General features: G+C 50.7%; 1 protein-coding gene across 1 annotated transcript in view; it reads left to right on the top strand.

Annotated features, from left to right (window-relative positions):
- The window catches only part of IQSEC2 (IQ motif and Sec7 domain ArfGEF 2), a 368,004-nt gene that overhangs the window by 144,740 nt on the left and 203,297 nt on the right, over positions 1 to 19,967 (top strand). Inside the window, exon 3 of the mRNA XM_060251901.1 lies at positions 17,204 to 17,299. The gene's annotated coding sequence lies outside the window, so the exon portion shown is untranslated. The remainder of the gene's footprint in view (positions 1 to 17,203; positions 17,300 to 19,967) is intronic.

The raw sequence follows: 19,967 nt of genomic DNA, 5'->3' as shown, positions 1-19,967 counted from the left end.
ACTGTATATTGTTGAAAGTATGTCTCAATGTATCCTAGTCTCACTCCTGCTGAAATTATTTCCTCTTCAATCTGAGAGTATATTGGATAGTTCCTTTAGAAATGGACCGATGCTCTCATACGATGAATAGAATTCCAAAAGCCAAAGGATGACGCATTTCCAGGTACAATATGGCGTTTTAAATGGTTCCTTATTCAAACTATATCGGCTTCCAAGTGGAACCAGATCTCAATAACATTTCAAGCAGACAGAAGTCCATGGGTAGGATCAATAGGGATGGTGGAGGGACGGTGGCTCAGTGGTAGAGCATCTGCTTGGTCAGAAAAAGGTCCCAGGTTCAATCCCCAGCATCTCCAACTAAAAAGGGTCCAGGCAAAGAGGCGTGAAAAACCTCAGCTTGACACCCTGGAGAGCCGCTGCCAGTCTGAGTAGACAATACCGACTTTGATGGATCGAGGGTCTGATTCAATAGAAGGCAGTCTTTCCAATCACAAAGGAGTGACAGTTTTCCAGTATTTAGTTCATGGAACTAAAAGAAGCCCCATCAAGACGCTTCATCCGCCTTTCTTCAGTTTGGAGGCTTCTTTATCACTGGAACCCAATCTTTATAATCCATTCACAGGAAACCAACAAGGTTCAGAACACGTCTGTAAGATTTCCAGGTACTCTGCCATGGAAGATCTCTGGGTGACCTCGGTCCTGTCGCTCTCTCTCAGCCAAAGTTACCTCCCGGGGCTGTTAAGAGGGGAAAATAAAGGAAGGGAAGACCCAGGCCTCAGCCCTGTGGAAGATGAGTGGGGGGGAAATGTACTAAATGGGTAGCTTGGTTTTGTGTGGAGTGAGTCATCCGTACTGCACCTGCTGAAGAGTGTGTGTGTGTGTGAGGGGGGGAAACGGTTCTCTTTGAGTGAGATATGTTTCTGGAAAAGCCAGGAAGCTCCTCTTCAGATCTGTTCTTCCATTTGCCACCTCAGTCCCAGACAGGAAAGAGGTAGAATTTTTAAATGAATGGATATCCCAGGGATGGACTAAAACCAATAAAATGAATTTTAACAGAGATAAATGTAAAGTTCTGCATTTAGGTAGGAAAAATCCAATGCATGGTTATAGAATGGGAGAGACTTGTCTTAGCAGTAATATGTGCGAAAAGGATCTAGGGGTCTTAGTGGATCATACGCTGAACATGAGTCAACAGTGTGATGCGGCGGCTAAAAAGGCAAATGCAATTTTGGGCTGTATCAACAGAAGTCTAGTGTCCAGATCACGTGATGTGATGGTATCGCTTTACTCTGCTCTGGTAAGACCTTGGGCGTTTTCGCACTGACCTTCAAGTAGTGCGACCACCCTCTTCACAACGGAGGATCTGCCCGGATTTCGCACCAGAAGCGCCGGCGCACCCAAAAGAGCCGGCTACTTCCGTCGCGAAACCCACTCAAACGTTTTCCTGCTTCTTGGCGGTTTCCGTTTGAGCGGGTTTCGCGACGGAAGTAGCCGGCTCTTTTGGGTGCGCTTCTTGTGCGAAATCCGGGCAGATCCTCCGTTGTGAAGAGGGTGGCCGCGCTACTTGAAGGTCAGTGCGAAAACGCCCCTTGAGTCTTGTGTTCACTTTTGGGCACCACATTTTAAGAAGGATCTAGACAAGCTGGAACGGGTCCAGAGGAGGGCGACGAAGATGGTGAGGGGTCTGGAGACCAAGTCCTATGAGGAAAGGTTGAAGGAGCTGGGCATGTTTAGCCTGGAGAGGAGGCGGCTGAGAGGTGATACGATCACCATCTTCAAGTACTTGAAGGGCTGTCCTATAGAGGATGGTGTGGAATTGTTTTCTGTGACCCCGGAAGGTAGGACCAGAACCAGCGGGTTGAAATTAAATCAAAAGAGTTTCGGGCTCAACATTAAGAAGAACTTCCTGACCGTTAGAGCGGTTCCTCAGTGGAACAGACTCCCTCGGGAGGTGGTGGGCTCTCCTTCCTTGGAGGTTTTTCAACAGAGGCTAGATGGCCATCTGACAGCAATGAAGATCCTGTGAATTTAGGGGGAGGTGTTTGTGAGTTTCCTGCATTGTGCAGTGGTTGGACTAGATGACCCTAGAGGTCCCTTCCAACTCTATGATTCTATGCTACCCCTCAGTCGACACTGCAGAAACAGTGTTTTTAAAATCTTCCAAATTAGCCCTCGGGGAGCTGAGAACTGTATATCTACAAAGAGGTATTTTGGAAAACTGTTTCTTTCTCTGTTTCTGTTTGGTGTTTCCGTATCTGTGCGGATCAGTGCAGGAAGAGACAAGTGCAGTAAGCAACAAAATAAAAATGCAGTTCCTCGGGCTACGCGGGATTCCCCACAGATCGGTTTTCACCCTGCTGAGAAGCCCTAAGGAGAAGAAGCAAGTTGCGATTGTGAAATCCACCCTCTCGGCATTTTGCAATCACTCCTCCTAATGCCCTTGTTCAAATTCAGTGGAATTGGTGTGTCCCTACGACCAGGGGGTCATTTCTCAGAAAAAGAGGTGCCAGAGTTCATTAGCACAACTCATTTGCATGTGCCACACACCCTCCCCCCCTGACATCACCAGGAGTTGCATTAGAAGGAGAAAAAAAGTATTGCAGATTTATACCCCGCCCTTCAGACCGATTTCGTGCTCACCTTACGCGACTCTCACGTCCGTCTGCTCAGCACGGCGTCCTCCTGATTTCCCACTATTTGCGTCGAGGCTGCAGCAAACAGCCCCGTTTTCATGCAGCAAACAGAAACTGGGTTTTAGCGGTTTACATTTGCTGCGCGAAAACCGCGACGTTTGCTGCAGCCCCTGGCGCAAATCGTGGGACAACGGGAGGACGCCACGCTGAGAAGACGGACGGGAGAGCAGTGTAAGGGTGAGTACAGAATTGGTCTCAGAGCGGCTTGCAATCTCCTATATCTTCTTCTCCCCCACCCACAATAGACACCTTGTGAGGTGGGTGGGGCTGAAAGAGCTTTCACAGCAGCTGCCTTTTCAGGGATAACTCCTGCGATAGCTCTGGCTGACCCAAGGCCATTCCAGCAAGTGCAAGTGGAGGAGGGGGGAATCAAACCCCGTTCTCCCAGAGAAGAGAGCTCTGGCTGACCCAAGGCCATTCCAGCAGCTGCAGGTGGAGGAGGGGGGAATCAAACCCGGTTCTCCCAGAGAAGAGAGCTCTGGCTGACCCAAGGCCATTCCGGCAGGTGTAAGTGGAGGAGTGGGGAATCAAACCCGGTTCTCCCTGAGAAGAGAGCTCTGGCTGACCCAAGGCCATTCCAGCAGCTGCAGGTGGAGGAGGGGGGAATCAAACCCGGTTCTCCCAGATAAGAGAGCTCTGGCTGACCCAGGGCCCTTCCAGCAGGTGCAAGTGGAGGAGGGGGGAATCAAAGCCGGTTCTCCCAGAGAAGAGAGCTCTGGCTGACCCAAGGCCCTTCCAGCAGGTGCAAGTGAAGGAGTGGGGAATCAAACCTGGTTCTCCCAGATAAGAGTCCATGCACTTCACCACTACACCAAACTGGTTCTCATTTATTCACTCATTCATTCTCTCACTCATTCATTCTGTCATTCACTGGCTCTCACTCATTAAATTATATCAGCTCAGTATTTAGCTTAAAATGCTGCTCGAATTAGAATTGCTATAATAAAACCTTACTCCCATCATCAAATCAATGAAATGAATTTTAACAGGGATAAATGTAAAGTTCTGCATTTAGGTAGAAAAAATTCAATGCATGGTTATAGGGTTGGGGAGACTTGTCTTAGCAGTTGTATGTGCAAAAAGGATCTAGGGGTCTTAGCGGATAATATGCTGCACATGAGTCAAATGCAATTTTGGGCTGTATCAACAGAAGTCTAGTGTCCAGATCACGTGATGTGATGGTATCGTTTTACTTTGCTCTGGTAAGACCTCGCCTGGAGTCTTGTGTTCAGTTTTGGGCACCACATTTTAAGAAGGATATAGAGAAGCTGGAACGGGTCCAGAGGAGGGCGACGAAGATGGTGAGGGGTAGGGAGACCAAGTCCTATGAGGAAAGGTTGAAGGAGCTGGGCATGTTTAGCCTGGAGAAGAGGCGGCTGAGAGGTGATAGGATCACCATCTTCAAGTACTTGAAGGGCTGTCATATAGAGGATGGTGTGGAATTTTTTTCTGTGGCCCGAGAAGGTAGGACAAGAACCCATGGGTTGAAATTAAATCAAGAGTTTCCAACTCAACATTAGGAAGAACTTCCTGACCGTTAGAGCGATTCCTCAGTGGAACAGACTTCCTCTTTGGGAGGTGGTGGGCTCTCCTTCCTTGGAGGTTTTTCAACAGAGGCTAGATGGCCATCTGACAGCAATGAAGATCCTGTGAATTTTGGGAGAGGTATTTGTGAGTTTCCTGCATTGTGCAGGGGGTTGGACTAGATGGCCCTGGAGGTTCCGTCCTATTCTAGGATTTTATTAGGAAGAACTTCCTGACCATTAGAGCGGTTCCTCAGTGGAACAGGCTTCCTCAGGAGGTGGTGGGCTCTCCTCCCTTGGAGGTTTTTCAAGAGAGGCTGGATGGCCATCTGACAGCAATGAGGATCCTGTGAATTTAGGGGGAGGTATTTGTGTGTTTAGAGCGGTTCCTCAGTGGAACAGGCTTCCTCGGGAGGTGGTGGGCTCTCCTTCCTTGGAGGTTTTTTAACAGAGGCTAGATTGCCATCTGACAGCAATGAGGATCCTGTGAATTTAGGGGGAGGTGTTTGTGAGTTTCCTGCATTGTCCTGTGAGCTCCTGCCCAGAATGAGGCCTGTCTACTACTGACTGGCCAGGTATGTTAAATGCAATAGCTCCAGAAGGACTTATGGCAACCCTATGAATGAATGACCTATCGGATGTCCGATCCTTAATAGCCGTGCTCAGGTCTTGCAAACCGAAGGCCTTGGTTTCCTTGGCTGAGTCCATCCATCTCTGGTTGGGTCTTCCTCTTTTTCTAAGTGTGCGGACTCTTGTCTGGGGGAGCCGGGTTTGATTCCCCATTCCTCCACTTGTACCTGCTGGAATGGCCTTGGGTCAGCCATAGCCCTGGCAGAGGTTGTCCTTGAAAGGGCAGCTGCTGTGAGAGCCCTCTCCAGCCCCACCCACCTCACAGGGTATCTGTTGTGGGAGGAAGGGAAAGGAGACTGCAGGCCGCTCTGAGACTCGGTCCTTGAAAGGGCAGCTTCTGGGAGAGCCCTTGCAGCCCCACCCACCTCACAGGGTATCTGTTGTGGGAGGAAGGGAAAGGAGACTGCAGGCCGCTCTGAGACTCGGTCCTTGAAAGGGCAGCTGCTGTGAGAGCCGTCTGAGCCCCACCCATCTCACAGGTGTCTGTTGTGGGGGAGGAAGGGAAGGGAGATATTAGGCCACTCTGAGACTCTGTCCTTGAAAGGGCAGCTTCTGGGAGAGCCCTCTCAGCCTCACAGGGTGTCTGTTGTGGGGGAGGAAGGGAAAGGAGATTCTAGACTGCTCTGAGACTCTATCCTTGAAAGGGCACCTTCTGGGAGAGTTCTCTCAGCCCCACCCACCTCACAGGGTGTCTGTTGTGGGGGAGGAAGGGAAAGGAGATTGTAGGTTGCTCTGAGACTCTGATTCAGAGAAAAGAGCGGGGTATAAATCTGCATTCTTCTTCTTCTTCTTCCTCCTGCAGCTTCTCACTTTTCCAAGCATTGCTTTCTGTTTCCATGACTCTTGTCTTCCCATAGTCAGAACAATTTCAGAAGATCTCTGGGTCCCACCTGGCAGTTTTGCAACCATATGTATAGAAAGTAAAATTGGGGGATCATGTTTTGCATCAGCTCTGGGCTGGCAATGGAGGGGCATCAGTGGCAGGGCTTCTGGCCTCACTGGTGGACCTCCTGATAGCAGCTGGGCCTTGGCCACTGTGTGACACAGAGTGTTGGACTGGGTGGGCCACTGGCCTGATCCAACATGGCTTCTCTGATGTTCTTATGTCTGGGGCAGTGATGCTCTGTCTTCTTGGTGCTTAAGGGGGGCAACACTGGGAGGGCTTCTAGTGTCCTGGCCCCACCGATGAACCTCCTGATGGCCCCTGGGTTTTGGCTAGTGTGTTGGACTAGATGGGCCATTGGCCTGATTCAAAATGGCTTCTCTTACATTTTTATGTCCGGGGCAGTGCTGCTCTGTCTTCTTGGTGCTTGGAGGGGCAACGGTGGGAGGGCTCCTGAAGTTCTGGCCCCACTGGTGGACCCCCTGATGGCCCCTGGGTTTTGGCCACTGTGTGACACAGAGTGTTGGACTTGAGAGGCCCTTGGTCTGATCCATGATGGCTTCTCTTACGTTCTTCTGCTTCCGGAGGGCAGTAGAGTCGCCAACTTTTCCATCAGCTCCTAGTCCTGTTCTGTGAATGGTAGGTGACATTGGCAGGGGGTAATTTTTTATCTCCGGGCTGTGAAAAGCCGTGTTCTGCTTATTTTGCAGAAGGCGCAAGAGCAGAGATGACAGGCGGGTTCTTGGGTTAGCTGGTCTTCTGATGGGGGGAGCAACCATCCCCTCCGCTGGTTTTTGCCTTCTGTTCCTCTCTCGGTTCTTTCCCAGCACGGTAGCGGTTGGATTTGGGGATTATGCGGATCAAGTTCAGAAAGCGTTGTAAAGGAAAGCATAAACTGCTTCAGAGAAATCTTCATAAACTGCCGGACGCTTTTCTTTTCCTATATTCTTCACCGTGATATTGGGGGCGCCGTGCCAGATACCCGTAGGAAATTTGAATGGTTTGGGTTTATGAACTGCGCCTTACGCTAGATCGGGGTGGCCAAACTTGCTAAATATGAGAGCCGCATAAAATAAATGTCAGATGTTTGAGAGCTGCAAGACATGAATGTCAGACGTTTGAGAACAGGAAGGAAATGAGGAGGGAGGGACAGCTGATATAATTTAGAGCAGGGGTCCCCAACCTGGGTCGTGGATCGGTACTGGTCCATGGCCTGTTAGCAACCGGGCCGTGAGTTGTATAATTATTTCATTTATAATACAAGGTAGTAATAATAATAAGAAGAAGACGACGACATTGGATTTATATCCTGACCTCCACTCAGAGTCTCATTGCAGCTCAGAGTCTCCTTTATCTCCTTCCCCCACAACAGACACCCTGTGAGGTGGGTGGGGCTGAGAGAGCTCTCCCAAAAGCTGCCCTTTCAAGGACAGAGACTCAGAGCGGTCACAATCTCCTTTACCTTCCCCCCCCACCATAACAGACACCCTGTGAGGTGGGTGGGGCTGAGAGAGCTCTTACAGCAGTTGCCCTTTTAAGGACAACCTCTGCCAGAGCTATGGCTGACCCAAGGCCACTCCAACAGCTGCAAGTGGAGGAGTGGGGAATCAAATCCGGTTCTCCCAGATAAGAGTCCGCACGCTTAACCACCACACCAAAATAAAGTGCACAATTGCATCATCCAGAAACCATCCCCCTGCCCCCCCCCCCCCGTGCATGGAAAAATTGCCTTCCACAAAACCGGTCCCTGATGCCAAAAAGGTTGGGGACCACTGATTTAGAGTACCTTGGGGTGATATGAGACTTTTGTCTGAGCTCAGGAAAAATGAACCCCAGAGCAAACCAATTGATGCAGGGGCTCACCGCTTGAATGCCCGTAGCTCACAAAGTACGATTTTGGCTCACAAGACCCCACAGCTTCGGAGAGGGGTGGCCAAACTGACTCAGGAGCCACATATTGTGTGGCTTTCGAAGCCCCCACCACCTTGTTGGCTGGCTTGGAGAAGGCATATGAACTTAAAGTTGCTTCCTTTCCACCTCTCCCTCCCTCACATTTATTTGTCTTCCTTGTGTCCTTCCTTGTGGCTCTCAAACATCTGACATTCATGTCTTGCGGCTCTTAAACATCTGATGTTTATTCTATGTGGCTCTTACATAGAATAAAGGTAAAGGTCCCCTGTGCAAGCACCAGTCGTTTCCGACTCTGGGGCGACGTCACTTTCACAACGTTTTCACGGCAGACTTTTGACGGGTTGGTTTGCCCTTGCCTTCCCCAGTCATCTACACTTTCTCCCCAGCAAGCTGGGCACTCATTTGACCGACCTTGGAAGGATGGAAGGCTGAGTCAACCTTGGGCCGGCTACCTGAATCCAGCTTCCGCTGGGATCAAACTCAGGTCTTGAGCAGAGTTCAGACCACAGTACTGCAGTACTGCTGTTTTGCCACTCTGCACCACGGGGCCGCTTCAGAGAGAAGGACGGGGCATAAATCTGCAGACATCTTCTTCTTCTTCTACAAAACGACCCCCGGGGAGGGCATTTGTTCCAAGGCAGGATTGCATGCCTTTAAGGAGGGCGTCTCCATGTACATCCACCCTCTCCTCCTGGGCTCTCTGCCTCCTCTTGCGGCGGATTCTCGCTGCAAAACAGTTTCCAAGTGCCAGCCAGCATTTAAGGCGTTAACCCAGGCCAGATCCCTCCCTTCCTTATGCTAGTTTAATTTCCGTGCAGGGCGATCAGCTGATGCGGGGGGGGGGGTGGTGGAAGGGAGAAGTCACGCCTTCTGGGTTTCCACACCCTGCAAACAGAGCCGCCCCCCCCCCAAAAAAAGTTGAGCCCGGCGGCCCTTCTCTGCAGCCCACACTGCCCACGTGGGTGGAGGGCTGTCAAAGGAAAGAAAGTTTGCAGGAAAGCTAAAGAAAAGCAAGGCAGCGATGGAGCCCGACCAGTGAGTAGTTGATTCTTGTTTCGGGGGGAGGGAGAGAAAGAGTACTGACTGGGGGCTTTAATGCATGCCGGGAGAGCTTTGCATTGCAGGTTGGGGTGCAGGATCGTGCCCCCCCCCCCAAAAAAAAAAGGGACGGCAGTGCCGAAGTGCTGGAATGAAGGCTTGGGGTTTCTTGGAGACTGCTGGCCTGTTTGCGGTGGATTCTTGACTTGGGGTGGGGCTATGGCTCATTGGCCTGGCCCCTTTCTAGTCCTGTGGCTGTTTGGAGAGGCTTTGGGGGGGTGTCCTGTCCCCCCCCCCCTGTTTGCTCCTGGGCTTTGGGCCGATCCCGGGAAGAGCTTTGGGAAAGAACGCGGGCTCCAGGAGCAGCTAACGCCGCCGATCAGTGACATTTTAACCGCAGAGGCGATTCCCAGGCGCTTCCTTTGTGCCCTTTGGTGAAGCATTGGGTTTGCAAACAGCAGCCGCTTGCAAGATCGCTGGTGGGCTCTCCCCAAAGGGAGGAGCGTTGTGTGTGTCTCTTTGGGCAGCCTTTATTGTTTGCTGTGGTGCTGGTGGGGACGGAGGGGTCCTGAACCTCCAGTCTGAGAGGGCTGGAGAGCCTAATTCGAGTCCAGCCGTCCTGATCATGTTTTGTCTGTTGGATCTGGTCACTGACCGTAATAAGAGAACTGGACTGAACTGGACTGAGTCCAGCAGCACCGTAGAGACCCACAAGATTTCTGGCCTGTGAGCTCTCGAGTGTGAAAGCTGCCTTTGTCAGAGACAAGGAAGAATGGAGATAAAATCATAGAGTTGGAAGGGACCTCTAGGGTCATCTAGTCCAACCCCCTGCACAATGCAGGAAACTCACAAACGCCTCCCCCTAAATTCACAAGATCTGCAGTGCTGTCAGGTGGCCATCTAGCCTCTGTTTAAAAACGTCCAAGGAAGGAGAGCCCAATTTCATAGAATCATAGAGTTGGAAGGGACCTCCAGGGTCATCTAGTCCAACCCCCTGCACAGTGCAGGAAACTCACAAACACCCCCCCCCTAAATTCCCCCTAAATTCACAGGATCTTCATTGCTGTCAGGTGGCCATCTAGCCTCTGTTTCAAAACCTCCAAGGAAGGAGAGCCCACCACCTCCCGAGGAGGAAGCCTGTTCCACAGTCAGGAAGTTCTTCCTCATGTTGAGCCGGAAACCCTTTTGATTTAATTTCAACCCATTGGTTCTGGTCCTATGGGAACCCTCATATGAGCTAGATTTAGGTCTAGTCCAGAGGTGGCCAAACATGCTTAATTTAAGAACCACACGGAATAAATTTCAGATGCTTGAGAGCCACAAGACATGAACGTCAGATGTTTGAGAGCTGCAAGACAGGAAGGGAGGGAGGGGAAGGGGAGGGGGAAAGAAAGTAAAGAGATGGGGAGGGAGAGGTGGAAAGAAAGCAACTTTAACTTTAAATGCATTCTCCAGGCTACCGGTGGCAGGCTTTGGTTGGAGAAGTGATTTAAAGAGACAAATGCCTTCTCCAAGCCAGCTGACAGGGTGGGTGGGGGGGCCTCGAGAGCCACACAATATGTGAGAAAGAGCCACATGTGATTTCCAGGCCGCAGTTCGGCCACCCGTGGTCTAGTTTAGAGTCGAATTTAGAATCATCGAATCTTAGAGTTGGGAAGGACCTCCAGGGTCATCTATTCCGACCCCCTGCGCAATGCAGGAAACTCAGAAATGCCTTCCCCCATGCACACACTCCCAGTGACCCCTCTTCTGTGCCCAAAAGAGGAGGACATTGGATTTATATTCCGCCCTCCACCCTGAATCTCAGAGTCTCTGGAGAGCCAGTTTGGTGTAGTGGCTAAGTGTGCGGACTCTTATCTGGGAAAACTGGGTTGGATTCCCTACTCCTCCATTTGCACCTGCTGGAATGGCCTTGGGTCAGCCATAGCTCTGGAAGGAAGGAAGGAAGGAAGGAAGGAAGGAAGGAAGGAAGGAAGGAAGGAAGGAAATTCATGAGTTTGATTCTATTGATGGGTTTAAATTAAGGGCAAGAAGGTACCAGCTGGATATTAAAAACTTTTTTAACGGTCAGAATTGTTCAGCCATGGAATCAGCTACCTAGGCGAGTGGTGAACTCCCCTTCACTTTTAGTCTTGAAGTAGCAGCTGGACAAACCCTTGTTGGGAAGCTCTATGCTGATCCTCCACTGAGCAGGGGGTTGGACTAGATGGCCTCTAGGGTCCCTTCCAGCTCTGTGTGATTCTGTGATTCTTGTTGGTCTCTGAGATGCTCCTGGAGTTTACTTGAGCGGCTCTACTGCAGACTCAATGCGACTCCCCTCTGAAACTAGGGGGTGTGGCTCTTTCGACTGCGTGCATGTATTTGTGTATGTGTGTGTGTGTGTGTGTGTGCGCAGAAATGTTGGACGTTCTGTTGGTCTGGTGATTCTGCTCTGGGTTTATTTAGGAAAAGAGAGATGCTGGGACGGTCACCTGCCCAGAAGAGACCCCTCTGTGTGTACTGGTTGCTCAGCACGACCAAAATGCACTCTACACTTGCTCAGAGATTCCCTCCCATTGTTGTTTGGTTTGCAGAATCTACAGACCAGCTCCCAGCCCCTCCGACATCCTCCTCTCCCCTTTCCTGTTGCAATCCTTGAGCCTTCTATCAGCGCTGTCTTAAATGTATTCCAATAACATGGATTGTCGTCAACAGGAAGCAAAGCTTGCTTGGGTTGAGCTGTTTGTACTCAGTTCCTTCCAAGGTGGTGGAGTGCAGGTCTCCCTCTTAGCTGTGGAAAGGGTTGCCAATCCCCAGGTGGAAACACTTAAGAGGAAACCGTGCTTGTATCATTCAAAATGCACCAGTCTAAATACAAGACTTCATACAACGTACAATACAACATGAATTCCAACAAGCTGCTAATACTTCTTTATGAAGGTACATAAGTATGACAAAGTGTACAATACATATACATAGTTGCGACCTAGTAAGTCCGTAATGCATTCACATAAGCTAAAAAGTCAGTATATTCACAATAGAATGATGAAAGGTTCGGAACACTTTCCGTATGAAGAAAGGTTAAAACGCTTGGGGCTCTTTAGCTTGGAGAAATGTCGACTGCGGGGTGACATGATAGAGGTTGACAAGATTATGCATGGGATAGAGAAGGGAGAGGAAGAAGTCTTTTTCTCCTTTTCTCACAATACGAGAACTCGTGGGCATTCAATGAAATTGCTGAGCAGTCAGGTTAAAACGGATAGAAGGAAGTATTTCTTCACCCAAAGGGTGTTTAACATGTGGAATTCACTGCCACAGGAGGTGGTGGCGGCTACAAGCATAGACAGCTTCAAGAGGGGGTTAGATAAAAATATGGAGCAGAGGTCCATCAGTGGCTATTAGCCACAGTGTGTGTGTGTGTGTGTATATATATATATTTGGCCACTGTGTGACAGAGTGTTGGACTGGATGGGCCATTGGCCTGATCCAACATGGCTTCTCTTATGTTCTTAATAATCAGTATAATCAGTAGCACACAAAGTAGAATTTTTGCTCACAAGACTGCAGTTTAGAGGAAACATTGATGCTGGGCAGTGTTCCCTCTAAGCTGAGTTAGTGTGAGCTAGCTCACCAGCGGTCCTTTTGTAGAAAAATAAGCGACGGAGCTCATCCAGGGATTGTTAAGCAGCTGCACCTACTATTCAATGGACAAAGAGGTGGAACACTCAGAAGGTACAATGAACAATACTACATTAATTCCAACAAGCTGCTAATACTTCTTTATGAACATACATAAGTATGACAAAATGTACAATACATATACATAGTTGCGACCTAGTAAGTCCACAATGCATTCACATAAGTTTAAAAGTCCAGTATATTCACAATAATCAGTATAAGGCAAAGTAACCAAATAATATGCTCCAGAAAGACAAGTTGGACAAGTTTCCGGTAATAGGCGTGTTTTGATGGCATAGCTTCGTCCACCGCACAATCACTGTCCTGGAACTGAGCATAAAAACTAATATGCAAATTTGCAGCAAATAGAACAAGTATAATGTTATGAGTTATTACTCATGTTATCGCTGCCAATTATGCCTATTACTTTTTATGTTCAGTTCCAGGAGAGTGATTGTGTTGTGGACGAAGCTACGCTTCTCTGCGCAGCGTCCGTCGGATTTCCCACTGTCTGCGCCGGAGTTACACGAAGCGTCGCGGCTTTCGCGCAGTGAACGGAAACTGGGTTTTAGCGGTTTCCCTTTACTGCACGAAAACCGCGACGCTTCCTGTAACTCCGGCGCAGACAGTGGGAAATCCAACGGACGTTGCGCAGAGAAAAGGAACGTGTCCGCGGGGTGAGCCGAGTGCGAAATTGGTCTAGAGGTTTCTGTTTGCCGCCTGAAAGAGCCGATGCTAGCTGCAGCCCGGGGGCAGATAGTGTGAAATCAGAGGGAAGCCCCACTGAGAAGAGGAGCGTGAGAGCGACATAAGGTGAGTGGGAAATCAGTCAGAGATTCCTTCTCCAAACTCTCGAGACCCATTTCTCACAAGGCTTGTTCCGGGTGGAGAGCCCTTTTGCTCCCGGCGCTTCTTTGATTTCGTACAAGATGCCCCGGAGCTGCGAGTTGGCCTGCTGCTTTTCTGCAGCAAGCGAGATCCTCTTACAAGCGGTTTCAGCTTGCTGCAAAAATGCGGTGCGCCGACTCATAGCTCCAGGGCAGCTCGTGCAAAAATGGAGAGAAGCGCCGGGAGCAAAAGGGCTGTTATCAGAGATGGTTAAATAAACAAAATATTGCAAAAGTGCTAATGTTTCCAGCATATTTAAATTATATATATATATATATATATATAATTTAAATTATAATTATATAATATTAAATTTAAATTATAATTATAATTTAAATTATATATATATATAATTTAAACATGCTGGAAACATTAGCACTTTTGCAATATTTTGTTTATTTAACCATCTCTGATAACTGACGCCTCTTGCTCTGAATTATTGCATCATCAAAATCTGGAGACAATGTCTGTGATGTAACAGTCTTGAGTAGGCTGTCCAGGTGTCCAAATGTGTATCTTGTAAGTAACAAACCTACTTTTGATTTACTGACATTCATGACCGAAATCTCATGGTGAATGCTTTGAGCCTAGGATCCGAGGGAAAGCATGAAACGGCTGGCCACTGCGAGCTTCTGTACATAAGCTGCTTCATGTGCCAGTCAGCCAGTGGAGAAAACAGAGGCTTTGCTCTGTAGCTTGATTGAGCAAGCCTGGCAAGGCAGGCGGTAAGGCAGAAGGAAGCAAGAGAGAGGGAGAAGGAAGCAGACGACAGCCAGTTGCTCGGGGGCCTGATAGGAGCCCTCCGGGGGCCTGATTCAGCCCCCAGGCTGCATGTTTGACACCCCTGGTCTAAGTCTATAAGTGGGTTCCAGGCGCGGCCCTTTTTTTTGTAGCAGGAACTTCTTTGCATATTGGGCCATACCCCCTGATGTAGCCAATCCTCCTAGAGCTTACGGGGCTCTTCTTACAGGGCCTACTGCAAGCTCTTGGAGGATTGGCTACGTCAGGGGTCGTGGCCCAATATGCAAAGGAGTTCCTGCTACAACCCCCCCCCCCCCTGGTTGCCAGTTCAGTTCACATGCTGCCGAATAGACAAGAAGTCCTCTTGCATCCCTGATGTGGGAAGGGACAATATCCATTCCACATATTTGGGGGCATGGTTTGGATACCCTTTGGCAGTGGACCTGCCCTTAGCTTTCCCTTCTGCGGCACCAACTGTGACCGTCCAAAGCCGGCTCTTCTGTTCCCCGGGAAATTTCCAAAGTGACCAAATTTGTGGCAGGGCGCGAGCTTTCGTGCTTCGATTTCGTTAGTCTTTCCGGTGCTTCTGGACTCTTAACTCTTTTACGCTGCTACGGGCAGGCTAACCCGGCGGCCCGCCTCCATCTACCCCCAGGAAACTCGTCCCTGATATTTCTGCGGGCGGCCGTTAACCAAAAACTTGCACTTTGCAGTTCCTCTGCCCTCTTCTGTCAGTGGGTTGGCGTCTCGTGATTTTACTCGGCGGCTGTGAGTATTTCGGTGGAGGCGGAGGAAAAGGCGGAATCGGGGGAGGAGAGGTTCGGTGTATTCCTGGAGGGTCTGGCATTGCCAAGAGTTGGGTGTCCATAGGGCTTTTTTTGTAGCAGGGGCTCCTTTGCATATTAGGCCACACACCCCTGATGTAGCCGATCCTCCCAAGAGCTTACAGGGCTCTTCGTACAGGGCCTACTGTAAACTCTTGGAGGATTGGCTGCATCAGGGGGTGTGGCCTAATATGCAAAGGAGCTCTCCTAGAATTCCACCCCTGCATATTAGGACACACACCCCTGATGCAGCCAATCCTCCAAGAGCTGACAGGTCTCTTCGTACAGGGCCTACTGTAAGCTCTTGGGAGGATTGGCTGCATCTGGGTGGGTGTGGCCTAGTATGCAAAGGAGCGTTCCTAGAATTCCACCCTTGCATATTAGGACACACACCCCTGATGCAGCCAATCCTCCTGGAGCTTACAGGGCTCTTCTTACAGGGCCTACTGTAAGCTCTTGGAGGATTGGCTACATCGGGGTGTGTGGCCTAATATGCAAAGGAGTTCCTGCTACAAAAAAAGCCCTGGGCGTCTGGTTTCTCAATCCCTCTCAGTTCCCCTTTTGGTTTGTGAATTCTGCAGACCGTGCTCCCCCTCCAGAGCTCCTCCTTTTCCAACCTCCGCCCTTGCGGATCTTTTCCTGCCTCCTTAACACACACGATCATCCCCAGACGCCTTCTGCTCACACCTGTTCAGCAGCAGTTCCACCCATCCCAGCGTCCATTGCCCCAAGACTTCCTGCTGTCCTTGAACACCCAAAACTCTCGGGTTTTCCCACAGATCTATTGAGTCATGAATAAATACGGCCTCCTTCTTGAGTAAGGTTGCCAATCCCCAGGCGGGGGCAGGGGATCGCCTGGTTCGGAGGCCCTCCCCCTGCTTCAGGGTCATCAGAAAGTGTGTGGAGGCGGAGAAGGGGAATGTCTGCTGGGCACTCCATTGTTCCCCATGGAGTTCGATTCCCGTACGGTATAATAGAGAATTGATCTGCTGTTATCTGGGGCTCTTGGGGGGGGGGGCTGTTTTTTGAGTTAGAGGCACCAAATGTTCAGCATAGCATCCGGTGCCTCTCCTCAAAACACCCTCCAAGTTTCAAAAAGGTTGGACCAGGGGGTCCAATTCTATGAGCCCCAAAAGAAGGTGCCCTTTCTATTATTTCCAGTGGAGGGGAGACATTTGAAAAGGTGTGGGTCCCTTTAAATGTAATGGCCAGAACTCCCTTTGGAGTTCAATTATGTTTGTTGCAACTTTGTTTCTAGCTCCACCCCCAAAGTCTCCTGGCTCCACCCCTCAAGTCCCCAGATATTTCCTCGATTGGACTTGGCAATTCTACTCTTGAGGGATCGTTTGGGTTGCGGGGGAGCATTGCTGGCTGAGCCACACAATGCCGGGGCTGAAGTGCGCCCCCAACCAACGAATCCCTCATCTCTTTCTGCAGTGAGAGTCTGGGGTCTGCCGTTGCTCGCCACCCACCCTTTTACTCTCTCCAGATCTTGCTTTCCCCCATCTGTCTGGTCCCAAAGACTCCCGCGCTTCCTTGCTGTTCCATACCACGCTGCCGGTGATTTTGTGGCCCTCCTCCTGCTCCCCCCCCCCTTGTTCTCCTGTGGCTCCGTGGCCTGACGTTGTGCTCCCCAGGAAACCGCTGCCTGTCTGTTTCTCTCTCTCTTTCTCTTTCTCCTTCTCTCTCTTCTCTCCGTGGCCCAGTCTGTGGCTTGGTCTCTTCGTTTGGCCTGGGGGCAGTTGCTATGTTTTATTTTTTCCTGTTTGTTTGGTGCCGTCCTTCTTTTTCTTGACTTTGTGTTTTTTCTTCTCTTCCTCCCCCTTTCTCTGCCCCTCCCATTGACTCATTCCAACTCCCACCGGTCACCTGTCTCCATACGCACTTCTCCCTCCATTTCTTTTTCTGCACACGCTTTCCCCACCCCATCTATCCACCCACCCATCCATCCATCCATCTACCCATCCACCCACCCATCCATCCATCTACCCATCCATCCGTCCATCTACCCATCCATCCGTCCATCTACCCATCCATCCGTCCATCTACCCATCCATCCGTCCATCTACCCATCTACCCATCCATCCGTCCATCTACCCATCCATCCGTCCATTCACCCATCCATCCACCCATCCATCCACCCATCCATCTATCCATCCATCTACTCATCCATCCATCTACCCATCCATCCATCGATCTATCTATCCATTCATCCATCTACCCATCCATTCACCCATCCACCCATCCATCCATCCATCCATCCATCCATCCATCCATCCATCCATCCATCCATCCATCCACTCATCCATCCATCTACCCATCCATCCATCTATCCATCCATCCGCCACTCTGTTCCTGTCTCTCTCTCTCTCTTTCTCTCTCTCTGTTGCTCCGTCTCTCTGCTGCCCTCTATAGGTCGTCCACGTGTCCCACTCTGCACCAGTACTGCTGTTCCGCTCAGTCGCTTCTCTACTCGCAACTAGCTTCCCCCGCCAGGCACACAGGCTGCAGGTAAGCTGCTCACCCCCAACGCCAAGCCATCCTCCCATCTCTCCACGTGCTGCAAATCCAGCATCCTTTCACCTTCCCGGCTTCCCCGGCAGGTCTCAGGGTGGGGGGATGTGGCCTGTCCAAGGGTGGCTTGAGAGGAGGTGGCAGCCGGCGTTTGGGGGGGGGGGAGTATTTCCTCCGCTCTGGAGGACGAGTTTGGTCCAGTGGCACAGGGGATGAAGGAATGGAGCCAGCAAACCTGGCTTTTATTCCCACTTGCAGTGGGAAGCCCCAGCCCCAGGTTAGCTTGATCTCAGAAGCTAAGTAGGGTCAGGCCTGATTAGAATTTGGATGGGAGACCACCAAGGAAGTCCTGGGTTCCTATGGAGAGGCAGGCAATGGCAAACCACTTCTGCTTGTCTCTTTTCTTGGCCTGGATGGCCCAGGCTGGTCCGATCTCATCAGATCTTAGAAGCTAAGCAGGGTCTGTCCTAGTTGAATGGGAGACCACCAAGGTTGCTGTGCAGAGGTAGGCAATGGAAAACCTCCCTTGTTAGTCTCTTGCCTTGACCTGGATGGCCCAAACTACTCTGATCTCATGAAATCTTAGAAGCCAAGCAGGATCTGCCCTAGTTTGTACTTGGATGGGAGACTTCCAAGGTTGTTATGCAGAGGCAGGCAATGGCAAACCCACCTCTGCTTCTCTCATGTCTTGACTGGGATGGCCCGGGATGGCCTGATCCCATCAAATCTTGGAAGCCAAGCAGGGTCTGCCCTAGTTTGTACTTGGATGGGAGACCACCAGGGTTGTTATGCAGAGGCAGGCAATGGCAAACCCACCTCTGCTTCTCTCATGTCTTGACGGGGATGGCCCGGGATGGCCTGATCTCATCAAATCTTGGAAGCCAAGCAGGGTCTGCCCTAGTTTGTACTTGGATGGGAGACCACCAGGGTTGTTTTGCAGAGGCAGGCAATGGCAAGCCCACCGCTGCTTCTCTCACGTCTTGACTGGGATGGCCCGGGATGGCCCGATCTCAACAAACTCGGGAGCTAAGCAGGGTCTGCCCTAGCTTGTGCTTGGATGGGAGACCTCCAAGGTTGTTTTGCAGAGGCAGGCAATGGCAAACCCACCTCTGCTTCTCTCACGTCTTGACTGGGATGGCCCGGGATGGCCTGATCTCATCAAACTCGGGAGCTAAGCAGAGTCTGCCCTAGTTTGTGCTTGGATGGGAGACCTCCAAGGTTGTTTTGCAGAGGCAGGCAATGGCAAACCCACCTCTGCTTCTCTCACGTCTTGACTGGGATGGCCCGGGATGGCCTGATCTCATCAAACTCGGGAGCTAAGCAGGGTCTGCCCTAGCTTGTACTTGGATGGGAGACCTCCAAGGTTGTTATGCAGAGGCAGGCAATGGCAAACCCACCTCTGCTTCTCTCACGTCTTGACTGGGATGGCCCGGGATGGCCTGATCTCATCAAACTCGGGAGCTAAGCAGGGTCTGCCCTAGTTTGTACTTGGATGGGAGACCTCCAAGGTTGTTTTGCAGAGGCAGGCAATGGCAAACCCACCTCTGCTTCTCTCACGTCTTGACTGGGATGGCCCGATCTCATCAACCTCGGGAGCTAAGCAGGGTCTGCTCTAGCTTGTACTTGGATGGGAGACCCCCAAAGCAGTCTGGCGTTGCTGTGCAGAGGCAGGCAATGGCAAACCCACCTCTTGCCATCTGGAAAGCTAAGCAGGGTCAGGCCTAGCTATAGCGTTTGGGTGGGAAACCGCCAAGGAAGTCTAGGGTCACTACGCAGTGGCAAACCACCTCCGAACATCTCTTGCCTTGAAAACCCCACAGGTTTGCCATGACAGCGCTCCCCCCCCCCCCACACACACACTGAGTAGTGGGAAATGCCTGAAGGTCTCTCTAGGGGAATACTGGATTTCACACATGCGCACCAGCTTCCTTTGCATGCACCATCACGGCATCCACGGCTCTCTCCGCTTCGGTCCCGCCATCTCTCCAAACCACCCCTGACTTCTGATCCATTTCAGACCCATTTTGCTTCCTTCCCTTCCCTTCCCCCTCCCTCCCTCCTTCCCGCCTTGCCTCTGTCTTGCGGTCAGAGAAGATGGATCATCTCATTTGAATTGTGCCCAACTGGGGGGGAAGGGGGGGGGGTTAGGTGACAAGTCCCAGAGCTTTGGAAAGGTTCAGGGAACATGTTCCAGACCAGGCAGAAGTTGTGTTGTGTGTGTTTGTGTGTGTGTGAGGGAGAGAGAGAGAGAGCATGGATGCATGCAGATGTCGGAATGTTTGCATGCCCATGACCTGATCTATTTTGGGGAGGTTGGTACGGTTGCCAGGTCCGACTCAAGAAATATCTGGGGACTTTGGGGGTGGGGCCAGGAGAATTTGGGGGGTGTGGCCAGGAGACTTTGGGGGGTGGGGCCAAGAGCAAGGGTGTGACAAGCACGTCCAAATGGAGTTCTGGCTATCACATTTAAGCAGACCTTTTAAATGCCTTCCCTCCCATTTGGAAAGAATGAAGGATAGGGGCACCTTCTTTGGGGGCTCATAGAATTGGGCCTCCTGGTCCGATCTTTTTGAAACTTGGGGAATGTTTTGAGGAGAGGCATCGGATGCTGCGTTGAAAATTTGGTGCCTCTACCTCAGTAAACAGCTCCTCAGAGCCCCGGATA

Source organism: Heteronotia binoei, chromosome 13, assembly GCF_032191835.1.
Source record: "Heteronotia binoei isolate CCM8104 ecotype False Entrance Well chromosome 13, APGP_CSIRO_Hbin_v1, whole genome shotgun sequence".
Taxonomy (NCBI): Eukaryota; Metazoa; Chordata; class Lepidosauria; order Squamata; family Gekkonidae; genus Heteronotia; species Heteronotia binoei.
This window is presented reverse-complemented; position numbering and strand designations above follow the sequence as displayed.